The sequence below is a fragment of the Schistocerca piceifrons genome, chromosome 1, assembly GCF_021461385.2.
Source record: "Schistocerca piceifrons isolate TAMUIC-IGC-003096 chromosome 1, iqSchPice1.1, whole genome shotgun sequence".
Lineage (NCBI taxonomy): Eukaryota > Metazoa > Arthropoda > Insecta > Orthoptera > Acrididae > Schistocerca > Schistocerca piceifrons.
Window position 1 is genome coordinate 387,880,277 of NC_060138.1, and position 13,017 is coordinate 387,893,293.

Here is a 13,017-nt window from a genome sequence, read left to right on the forward strand (position 1 = left end):
TAGAATAAATGCAATCCTTTTTGTAGGTGACCGAACACTGACTGCAAAAACTGAATATTATCTTGGAATGGGAATCTACAACTTGCAGCAGATATCCTCAAAATACAATCTAAAACTGTATGTACATAAAAAGAACCGTAATGGCATTTCAAATAATACAATCACTAAGACGAAAACTAGTCTTAGACTTGGGGCACACATTTTAAATACCTAGGACTGCGTTATCAGATATGAATACAGCTGTCACGTGAACAAAAAATTAAATAAATTTATTTCTGTATGTGGAACGACTGTAAAAAATTTTAAGAACAAAACCGAAACAAACTCAGCTGAAGTATTACAAAACCATCGTACTATCAATCCTTACATATTATGGAAGTAAAATGTGGGTGACAGCAAGACACCAAGAAAATAGAATACAAGCTCAAGAAATGTGATTTCTAAGGAGAGTGGAAAGACGTACACCTAAAAGAAATGAGATATAAATATTTATACGACCATAACGAAAAATAAAAGAAAACGGGAGAAAACGGAGAGAAGATTTGGACCATATGGATCGAGAAAGACTCCAAGTAAATGATCTCACTTATAAATACACTAGAAGAAGAAAAGTAGTAAGGCGATAGAAGAGATGAAGTACCGTAACTAGCATTTTGCCTTATATGTGATGTGAAGAAGAAGAATAAGAAGCACCCTCTGTCGTACAACGTACAGTGTATTTCACTACATATATGTATGTGTAGAAGAGGATGAATAAGTCAATAAACACTAACATGCGATTTGTTACCATAGTTTCAGAGAACAGTAATATTTTTCCGTGAAAGTGAGAACTGGGAAGGTATAAACAAAATGTCGCAGCACAATATTCACGCAATTCCTAACGAATGTTTACACATAGTTCAGAAAAGTCAATCCGACATTAGGCTGGAGGTCGAGCGTTTTTCTGACTCCGTATTATCTTCATATTTGTCTAGTGTTTCTACGATTAAAAGTTCCAGAATTAATGGCCAGGGCCAGCAGAATTTTCATTGGCTCACTTTAGTTCAATGATTATTTCAAGAAAATTTTGCTATTTAATCTCAAAGAAATACTACTTTTCTCCATCGCCCTCATACAACTATTAACTACTCTCTTACGCAGTGACACACCAACACTGCCTGTTAACATTCCAAATTCCTGAACTTGTATACGTTTGCTACATTGTCTTAAGTGTTATTAAGATATGTGTCTAAATATTGTGTACTCTTATTGTATTACATATCAGTTGCTGGACGGCTGGTCGTTTTCCCTCTGAGAGCATTCATTATTATGATTTTTCCGAATTTATTCTTTCCCAGCTCCTTTATATTCATTAAAATACTAAATTTCAGCGTTTCGTCTCCTGTAAAATGGAGAACAATTGCAACATTCTTTCTACAGAACGAATATTTTGGAATGATTTGTGTAACTGGCTAAGCGCAACCTTTGTTCAAATAAAAAATACTGATATCGATTTTGTGGTAAGGCGAGTTTCTATTAGAGTACCGCTACGCTAAGAAAAGCTCAACAACAACTACCAGCCACTTATTCATGACATATTTTTAAAAGTTTGAATTGTTAAAAAACATATGAACTGTTAGCTGATCAGGCGGCGAACGAAGGGGGCAGGATGGTAGGGTTCGTAACCCTCCGCTCACTCTTAATCCATTTTACTGTAAAAGTGTTGATATTTGTATACATATTAATTTACAGATTTTGCAACTAACTTCCAGAGAACAAATTAAAATGAAAATTAAGTCTCGAAAATGATCAGGCATAATGAAAAAAAAAATTGCGAACTGTGTTTAACACAGGATATTCCCGAGCGTTTCCCCATATGGATGCGCTTGTGGCGTGACCGGACAGCCGCAGAAAACTGCCCAGCCAGAAAGAGGCGCACACACATACAGTGACAATACCTGCAGCCGGCGACAAATCTGACGCAACTCGAGAAACCGCAAGTTAAGCCAACAATAAAATCGCAAGAGATTGAGTAAAGAAGGCAGAAAAGGAAAGGTCCTTCACCAAGAAAATAATAACAAAAAGACCGGCTTTCCCGCCGGCCGGGGTGGCCGTGCGGTTCTAGGCGCTACAGTCTGGAGCCGAGCGACCGCTACGGTCGCAGGTTCGAATCCTGCCTCGGGCATGGATGTGTGTGATGTCCTTAGGTTAGTTAGTTTTAATTAGTTCCAAGTTCTAGACGACTGATGACCTCAGAAGTTAAGTCGCGTAGTGCTCAGGGCCATTTGAACCATAGTGCTCAGAGCCGGCTTTCCCACACGGTACGGAAACGTGAAAAAAAACAACATGTACCCCATTTACGTTCTCGCGTAGCCAGAGTCTCCAGACCTATGTTCACTACTGCACAATTGTTGTACTAACTTAAATGTTGATAACAATGAGTGCACACTTGGAACTTACGTCGAAAAAATTTGGAAGTTGTCAAAGGTTTGAGAGTTTGTCGCTTTTAGTGTTCTTAAATGAAACCTGTCAAAAGTTCGGAAGAATACTTCTAAATTTCTTTTTCTGAAGTATAATTTGTTGCAAGTTATGCAAAAACGATGTCTTAAGCACTAATGTAAACAAGTTATTATTATTATTATTATTATTATTTAAAACATTTTACATATTTTATTTTTTTGAAGGGAAGCTGTTCAGTAAGTCGTGCAACACATTTTTTTTCCAGGAAGTAAGTCAGTTTTATTCAATATTGCAGTACACCATATTCCTCACTCTTCTGGCTAAAAACTGTATTTTCCACCGTAATCTCCGCGTAATCCATCTTACTGGGAGGGCCAGTATGCTCGCATGGTTTCACCTTACTTATCGACGTCGGAGCCAACATCTTACTGCATCAATAACCTCCCCATCATACACATACTGCTTCCCGCGGAGTGCATCCTTCATTGGGCCAAACAGATGGAAGTAGATATCCGGGCTGTAGGATGGATGAGGAAGAACCACCACTAAAGTTTTGTGAGCTCATTTCGGGTGCGCATACTTGTGTGAGGCCCTGCGTTGTCATGGAGAAGGAGAATTTCGTTTGGGTTTTTGTGGCAACGAACACGGTAAAGTCTGAGGATAGCACAATAAATTTCAGAGTTGCTCGATGCACCATGAGGGAGGACATCAAACACAATAACACCTTCAGAGTCCCACAAGACCGTCGCTGTAATTTCACTGGCGAAGCGTGCGGCTTTGAACTTTCTCTTTGGAGGAGAGGTGTTTTGGTGCCACTCGATGGATTTACGATTTGTTTCCGTTTCAAAATTATGAAACCATGTGTCATTGCCTGCGACGATGTACGACAAAAAAAAAGTCACGATCAGCCTCGCAACGCACAAGCAGTTCTGCACAGATGGCCCTTCGTTTTTCAGCGGCCAAACACCTTCGAGTACCCCAACTGGTGGACGAATTTGTGAACGCTACCAACAGAGACGTCCAGTTGTTCAGTGAGGTGTTTGATAGTAATCCGTCGATCAGTTCGAATGAGAGTATCTGCACGTTCCAACACTTCAGAAGTCACAGGTGTTTGCGACCAGCCGGCACGCGGGAGGTCGGACAGGCCTGCGCGACTTTATTGCGATGATGACAGACGCCTCGCCCAACGACTCACCATGGTTTGGTTCACTGTCAGGTCTCCGTAGACATTCTACAAACACCTGTGAATGTCTGAGATGCTCTGGTTTGCTGCGAAAAGAATCTCAATAACAGCTTTCTACTTGGAACGCACCCCCGTTACAGACGGTATTTTAGACGTTACATGTAGCATCACCTATCGGGACTTCATGAAACAATAGACGCCGAAACGGGAATGTCCCTCGATGTCCTACAACAAATTCGGAACTTTTTCAACGGAAATTGGCTGAGAAAAAAATGTGTTGCGTTACTTATTGAACGCCACCCGTGTATCCGTGGCGCGATAAAAGTTAGCGAAACGGCAAATTATATTGGGGAAGGGGAAGAAAATAAAAAACTATGACACTCCAGGGCGTCCTGCGGGAACGGACCTTTGATTCCCGACTGAGTTGATATCCACGGTAATGTCAGTGTGTTACCTGTTCACGAGATAGATTGAACACCACGGTATGCCACCGCTCCAGATTCTATTTCATATTAATGACCTCACTGACGTTACCACGCACATTGGGTTTGGGAACATTTGTTTGAGAATGCAGGGCACAGGTCGTGAAAGTAATTAGTTCAGTGACTACATCAGCAGGAACAGCACTCTTTCCTCTAGTGAAAAAGTAGAGCTGTTCATGAAATTAAATCGCGGCACGAATTAAACAGCAACATTGTTTCGTTATCTGCCTGGGAACAGAGGAGACGTCCACGCCTGTTAGGCGAGCGCGCGTCACTTGTTATGTACGGTGGCGCATGGCGAGACCGGTAGATCCACACATGCGGCCGAGCCCGTTGCCATTACAGTAGCTTAAGGCCGTGAGTCGGTGCGCGCCGTGTTCATGGATTGCCTTTTAATTAGACTCATAACAGGAGCGGCCGTCTGGCAAGCACATCTGCACGCTGCCAATTCCTGAAAGTGGCCGCTCAGAAGAAGCCCTGCGCTAGCCAACAAGATGAAGGATCTACTTGCTAGACTTGTCGCTCCACTCGGCAAACACACAATTAAACTTGTAAAACACGTAAATTGTAATCACTCTTCTTATTTCGTCGCTTCCACTTCTCTCCTCTTCGCACTCCTCAGATCCGTGGAGGAGAGCGACAGAGCCAGGGAGGAATGGACGGCGGCGGCGACGTCGGCGTTGGCCGGAGCCGAGGGGAAGCGGCGGGTGGTGGCTGCTCGCCTCCGCCTTCGCCTTCGCCTTCAACTCTCAGGTAAGCCGGCGGCGGTGCGCCTTTTCCCTGAGAGCTCTGCTACAGGCCGCCTTTTTGCCCCGCCCGTCCCAGAGTGCGTGCGCCTATGTACGTGTCGCGCCTTTTCCCACGAAATGAGCCGGCTGTCACGGGTATCTACCAGAGCCACGTCTATCTTCGCTTCTTTATTCTTTCCTTTTTCTTTTTAGACCGTTTTTCGGTAACCAAAAAAAAGATGCCTCCCACTTTAGGGCGCTCCAGAGGTGGGCAGGAGCACGAGCAGATATGGAGTGTCTCTTAGAGAAGAGCGCCTGTGTGCATTAGGCAGTGTTTGCCCGGCGCTCAGGTTTTGTCGTAAGGTAAATACGGAGGCAGCTAGTCTTCCTCAGAGCTCAGTCAGAACGGGGTAGCTGGAAATGACGCCGAATACTCGCAGAAAGGTTCACTTTAAATCTCCTTCAAGCTGAACATCTACCTCTATCGTACATGTGTTTTTTAAAATAATGTAGTGAGTTGCATACTCTATAGAGGACGAGATTGATCCGGATTGACTTGCAAATATTACTTAAGCTAAACCTGTCTTGACCATTTTTTGAGATGGAGGGATGCTAATTCCATCTGCGTATAGAAATATTTTGTAGTACACGTTTCTGCAATTTCTTCTTGTACATTTGAAAATTATTTCATGCGCTATGGAGAAAGTACTTCCGATGCTCTTCGAAACTGTAGTGGTGATCTCATTAACGGAGACTGGAACATTGGCAGATGCCTTTTCAACGCGAATCTGTACGATTTACATGTTTGTGATTGAAACGCCGTAGTATTATGTTGCCTTTTCATAAATATAAATGACTAATACTCGAAATAAATGCATTTTGTTACCGTTTTGATTATTAATTGTTCCTTCATAATCAAAAACAACAGTGCCAGGCTATAAAGACGTAAGTGAATGTTTTCATTACAGTTTGTGATTACAGTGAGTCCAGCGAAGGAGTCAGTGATTTCATAATTCAGTATCTCGAAAACTAAAAGTGTAACAAACTTCTTGTTGTGAAAGCTGTAACAAATTTAAGAGGAAGCTTTGAAATAGTTCGAAAAGCTGCTAGCAGATGGCGCCATAATCGCATTGCGTAGTGCGTTTAAATTGAGCGCCGCAGATCAGAGTTAAAACGCAGCTTCTGCTGCTTACGAAGCGAGTCATCCCTGCAGGTCTGCCGCCTATTCTCGTCGGTGGAAGTCCCATTCATTGTCGTCTCATGGCACACTATCTCGGCCTCACCACCGTAAACCATCTTACATGCGCCCACTCGTCCAGGAGGTGAAGAAGAAAGCCAGGATCAGACTCAGCAAATTCTACCCTTTGCTCAATCTGGCTGCAGTCTTCCGTCGAGGCTGGGCGTAACCCTGTACAAGGCGCTGCTCTGCCCTTTACTCGAGTATGCTGCCGTCAGTAGTGGGCCAACCCTATGTATCACCCCACTCTGCATTTTTCCAAATTTATTCAAGATGGTGGATCGAAGATGGCGGCGATAGATATGGCAACGTTGTAATGATGACATGGTGAGAAGTTCAAATTTTGGCGGGAAAATACGTCAATTGGGATACCTCCACTAACATAAGAAAATGGTGGGAAAAAGGTCACTTGGGCTACCTCCACTAACCTAAGTCATCTGAACGCCACCTCTTCCTTGAAATTTGCGAGAAAAGGACTCAGCCTGTGCTAGGCTGCTGGATAGGATGGAAGTAAGTCTTTATTTTGCATACAGTCCCTATTTCAACAATTTGAGTCAGTAGCTTCATCCAGTGTGTTCACCATGAGGTGCAGAGTCCAACTGACCTAGTACACAGTACTGCCATCAAAGGGTGCTGCCATCCCATGGCAGTCTGGGGGAGGGGGGGGGAGGGAATGGCAAGAAAAGTACCCAGTCTGTGTCCAGCTGCTGGAGAGAGGAAGGAGTGCACTTTCTTTATTCTGGAACAATTTATTTAGGGACGTATTTCACGTACTTTATCTATTAAACTGATAAAAATTACTTGCTCTGAAATGCTTGGGGTCATAACACATGGCCTACAGACCTGCAAACTGCTTGCAAATCTCTGAAATAATGCCGTACACTGATGTGCAGACACGATAACAACCCGTAAATTGCAGACATAATGCAGTGGACACCCTACAGACCTCCAAAATACTCGTAGATTACCGAAATAATTCATGTAAAACGCTCTGCAGACATGGTCACTAATTGTAAACTGTCGAAATAATCCATTGCACAGCGTACAGACCTGCAAACTACTAGTAAATTACCGAAATAATGTAGTACACTGATGTACAGACACGCAAACAACTCGTAAATTACCGATATAATGTATAGCACGGCCTACAGACCTGTTCACAAACTAATGCAACAAACACGTTCGCTACTTGCGAAATTGTCAAAAAATAATGCATATTTAACGCTCACAACGCTTCAACAGCCGAAAATAATGCACTGCACAAACAGTCATTGCATGTAAAATCGCTTTCGAACTATTGGTAAGAAATTCGACCATGACGTATCAATGAACTCTTCCATACAGAGCTCCAAGGCGTGCACGCCAGACTGCACACTCACGCCGCTCCCTTACATGAGACGCCTCTGGAACACACTCACATATTTTCCGTTACTGGCGCGATGCATTTGTACCTGCGGTCTACCAAAGACCTAATTGCTGAGCTACTCACCATTGTACGCACAGCTAAAAGTTTCTCAATGTTATACTGATGTCACATGTCTATGTAAATAACAACCAAGTCTTCCTCTGAATGCGCAATAGAAATCTGCTGCAATGCTTTCCCAGAATAGCACAGGATGCATTGTTCCAAGTGATCCTAACAGACATGAGAGACGTGTCTAGCTGCACACGTGTTTGCTATAGCTGATGCATAGCTGCAAGTCCAGCGTTAAGCGGAAGACGTCTGACTAGCTTCTCACCATTGCAGGTCCAGCTAAATGGTTCTCAGTGTTATACTGACATCACATGGCTATGTAAATAAGAGCCAAGTCTATCTCTCAGAAATAGTAAAGTGCCACAGAAATAAATAACGGTCGCTTTTGTAGGAGCTTTTGTGATGCCTCAGCTTATCTGCATTGGAAATTCTTGCCCTAACAGGAGCTGTTTACGAAAGTAGCTCAGAATAACACCGAATGCAGTCTTCTTGATGGTGCTAATGAGGCATCCCATGTTACCCTTTCCGGAAATAGTATTGTCCTGCTTTCAACATACGTCTCAGAAATGGTAAACGTTCTCACCACTATTTAGAGGCTCCTTACGTCCCAGCATAAAGGATGCCTTGTGAATGAATGCAGCATTCTGATTGGCTCTTACTGAATTTTCCCGCCAAACCACACCTACTGCCGCTGTGGGAGCACTGTCCGCAATTTTTTTCTGCAAACAAGAATTTCAGCATCAAAACTATTTTGTTAAGAACGTCATATTGCACTGATAATTATATCCTGCAAAAATGGCCTACAGATCGTCAAATATGGAAAGACTCTTATTCAATTACACTGCTCTGCCACTGAGGACGGAAGCTGAATATTTCAGCGTGAAACCGATCTCCACATACCATATTGATGTAGTAAACATACCGTTCGTATCCTGCGCCATACAAACTCTGCGTTATACATATAGCCATCGACTGCCAGACACTCGTACATTTACCTCGAAGACAGACAGCATAGGCACATACACCGTATACACTCCTCGCGGCACTAGTTATTTCCCGCGTGGTCGGACTGTCATCTGCCACAGTGGGCCGAAGTGACTCTCTGAACTATTGTACAAAGTTGGTGTCATATCCCCTTGGCACAAAGGCGTTACTGTTTCTGGCCCCAACCTGCGTGCTTACTCGCTTTCTACGCCCATCTCCAGACTCTAGGATTACAAAACCATAAGTAATTTCACATGGTTTGCCAGAATATCATACCATTTACTTGATACATTTCGATATCAAGCACATAGTAATATTGCTTGCATAGCAGTATCACTCGCGCAACGTAATTCCGAAGATATAGACTGGAAATTATTTCTCTAGAAACCCGAAACTTCAGCGAGGTGGAGTTTGCTGTAAACCACTGAGTAAGTAGAAATTTTTCTCACCTGAAAAAACCTTTACATGAAAACTCTAAAGATATAGAGCAAACCAATATTTCCACTTGTGAATTCCGATGTCGGTGATATAACAGACTCCAAATCATCCTTATAATTTACAAAGTCAACTAAGGTGTTTCTCATATCTAGAGAATGAGCAAATGTGCCTCCCACCCGTCTTTCACCTGCTAGATGCGCACACCGCAATAAATGTTCTCTCAACCAAATAGAGATGGATAAGCTGCAGAAGCAGTCAATCAGACAATTTGCATGGGAGGGAATAATGGTCCAGGGCAAACACACAACCATATTGAATCTTCTCAAATTTCCTCGTGATCATGAAGCCTGCCCAACACATACTAAGTATTAGTTCGATATTTATCCATCCAAAGTACGACACAATTAGGTCAGATACATTCCTGCATCCCAACAGGCCTCTCCGTCAGACAGCTCCTGCCACTAGCTGAAATCATGAATAATTCCTGCCTCAAGCCACCGCCGATTCGCGCCACGCACCCCGAGGCAGAATCATTCTAGGAAACCTGCCACATACATATTTGATCGCTATACTTACAATTGAATATTACGATTGCTGTCCCCCCAGGGCTCTCACTGTTCTATCATGAGTTCGCGTGTGGCGCCCACCGGGCCCTGAGCTATTGCAGCTCATTCTTTATTCCGTAGCTTCATTTCCTTCTCCCTGCCCCCTCCCTATCCCTGCTCCTTCCCCGTTGCCACCTCCTTCCCCTCAGTGTTCTGATTTATGTCGATCTGAGCTGTTCCCTTCACGTATATGCCAAGGAGTGGTTGCTTGTCTTCTTGGAGCATCGGAACTCCCGGCGACGGCCGCTGTGCCAGACAGCCATTGCTGTGGCTGGGTGGCACCCATGGGAAGAGCCTGTGGTCAGAGTGGGTGGTATCAGGGCGGATGATTGGTGCATGAAGCGTATCAAGCTGCAAAAATCTGGCTGTTCTCACACGGCAGTCTCTTTGAATGGTGAAGTACCTTAAATGCTGCCTTGAATGACCTGGCAGCCTTCCCTTTCCTGGCTACCCCGTGGGAGGAGGGCCAGGCTCGCCATCTTGTGCTGAAACCCTTTCCCCGTTACCTCGTTTGTACTAAGATGGATGGGGACACTTTCACTGCCACAAAGCCATTGTTTTTCGTGAAAAATATCGAGACAAGTTTGGTGAAATAGAGTCTATTAGTAAGATGCGGTCGGGCTCCCTGTTGATCAAAGCTTCTTCTGCCACCCAGTCCGCAGCTCTTCGTGCCTGTGATCGGTTTGGCAACGTCCCAAAGTCTATCACTCCTCACCAATCTCTGAATATGGTCCAGGGTGTCATTTTTCATAGAGACTTCATCCTGCAAACTGATGAGGAACTCCGAGCTAATCTGGAGTGGCGTGGCATTCAGTGTGTTCGACGTGTGCAGAAGCCACCCAGTCTATGAGGGAAGCCCTTGTGTTCCATCGCCTGTGTGTGTCAACTGTACTGATTACCACTCTCCTCACTCGCCGGATTGCCTGGCTTACAAGAGAGAAAAGAAGATACAAGAATACAAGTCCCCGGATCGTCTGTCTTACGCTGAGGCTCGCCAAAAGTATGAGAGACTCCATCTGGTGTCACTGTCTTCAACTTTTGCCTCTGTTACTTCCTTTCCTCCTCCTCCTCCTCCTCCGTCCTTACCCCAGCCCCACCCCACTCTCGCCCCCCCTCCCCCCTCCCCCCTCCCATTAGGGAGTCGCTCCCCCTCCCTGGCTGAAGAAGTGGCCCCCTTCTTCGGCATCTGCCGGTGATCGGCTCCCTCCCAGGAACCCTCTACCCAGCATCTCTCATGCCAGAAGACTCTCACCACCACTCGGCCGCAAGGTACACGATCTGTGCGCCCCAAGGTCGCCCACTCTCTTTTGGTCCCCAATCTTGCAGATGCCTGTACTCCCCCTGTGTCCTGACCTCCTCCGCCTCAGAAAGAGAAGAAGAAGAAAAATAAATCCCTTGACAAGGTGCCTCCAGTGCTCCTGAAGCTGCCAACTCCCATCTCGCAACCTGAGTGTGACATATTATTTATAGATGTCATGCCATCCTTGTCGGTGACAACTACTGACAGAGTGACCTGACCTCCTCCTCCACTCCTTCATGCCTACCTTGGACTGACGCCACACAATCATCCAGTGGAACTGCAACGGATACTATTGTCACCTACGGGAGATAGACTGTCTTGTCTCCTCTTATTCTGCATTCTGTCTTGCTCTCCAGAAAACGCATTTCCATGATGACCACACTCCAACTTCCCTTGGCTATCGGGTGTTCTGTCAGAACTGTGCTGGCCCTGGGATAGCATCTGGTGGGGCCTGCACTTTGGTTCGCTCCGATGTCCTTAGTGACTGGATCCCCCTACATACCACCTTGGAAGTTATAGCAGTTAGAGTGAGAACAACTCTGGCAATAACCCTTTGCAATGTCTACCTCCCTCCAGGTCGACCACTTGCTTATGTTGCACTATCTACCTTAATCCAGCAATGCTCGCCCCCATTTCTCCTCCTTGGGGATTTCAATGCCCACCATCCACTGTGGGGGAGTGTCACTTCAATGGCTCGGGGTATCCTAATTGAATGACTTATCACGGACTTCGATTTGTGTCTCCCAATGATGGTTCCCCTACCCACTTCAGTGCCAGTCGTGGCACCTTGTCTGCCATCATGGCTTCTCTACATTGGTCATCCCATGATGACCTTTGTGACAGTGACCACTTTCCAGTGACACTGTTGTTTCCCTGCTGCTGCCAGGCAGACATGTCCCCACATTGGGCATTCAGTAGGGCCTGTTGGCCTTTATACATGTCTGCTGTCTGCTTTGACACCTCCCTCTCGGATTCCATTGATGTAGTCGTGCAAGGAATCTCTGCTCCTCTTCTTCATGCTACTGGCACTGATGTCCCACTATCCACAGGGCGCCCTCGTCATCGGCTGGTACTGTGGTGGACCAAGGACGTCGCAGTCGCTGTCCAGGACCGCCGATGGGCGCTGCAGTGATTTAAGCGACACCCTTCCCAGATCAACCTCCTCACTTTTAAGTTTCTCTGCGCTAAGGCTCGTTACTTATTAAACAGAGTAGAAAGGAATGCTGGAAGCGCTATGTTTCCTCCTTGGAGACATATGCCTCTTTATCACAGGTTTGGTCAAAGCTCTGTAGCTTTCTGGGCCACCAGCAACAGTCAACTGTCGAGGGTCTGAACCTCCAAGGAGCTCTGTGCACTGATCCATTGGTCCTCGCAGAACACCTTGCGACACACTCTGTGATGACATCGACGTCCGCTTCCTATCCTCCTACCTTTCTCCAGCAGAAACGCAAAGTTGAACAGACCCCTCTCCATTTCATCCCATACCACGTTGAGTCCTATAATGCACCTTTCGCTGAATGGGAATTGCTGCAGGCTCTTAGCTTTTCACGAGACACAGCCACAGGGCCAGATTCGGTTGACAGTCAGGTGATGCAACACTTGGACGTTGTCCAGAGGCAACAGCTCCTCAGGGACTTCAAATCACATCTGGCCCATGGGTGCTTTTCCGTCACAATAGCGAGACTCTATAGTTATCCCTATCCTTAAGCTTGGAAAAAAATCAACGTCTCTAGACAGCTACCGCCCCATTAGCTTTACAAATGTGCTTTGTAAACTGCTCGAAAGGATGGTCAGTTCCAGATTATGTTGGGTACTCGAATCTCAGGGCTTTTTGTCACCTACCAGTATGGCTTCCAGGCAGGGCGATCTGCAACTGCCCATTTACTCCGATTGGAATCAGCCAACCGACAGGCTTTTACTCACTGCTGGCACCTTGTCACAGTTTTCTTTGATCTACCTCAGGTGTATGACATGGCTTGGCGCCATCACATGTTAGTTACCCGCCATGACTGGGGCTTCTGTGTTCCCCTTGCAATTTTTATCCGTGAGTTTTTATCTTACCTGCTCTTCTGAGTTCGAGTTGGCACTTCACTCAGCATCCTTTAGATTCAGAACGGTATCCCACAGGCTTCTGTGCTGTGACACTC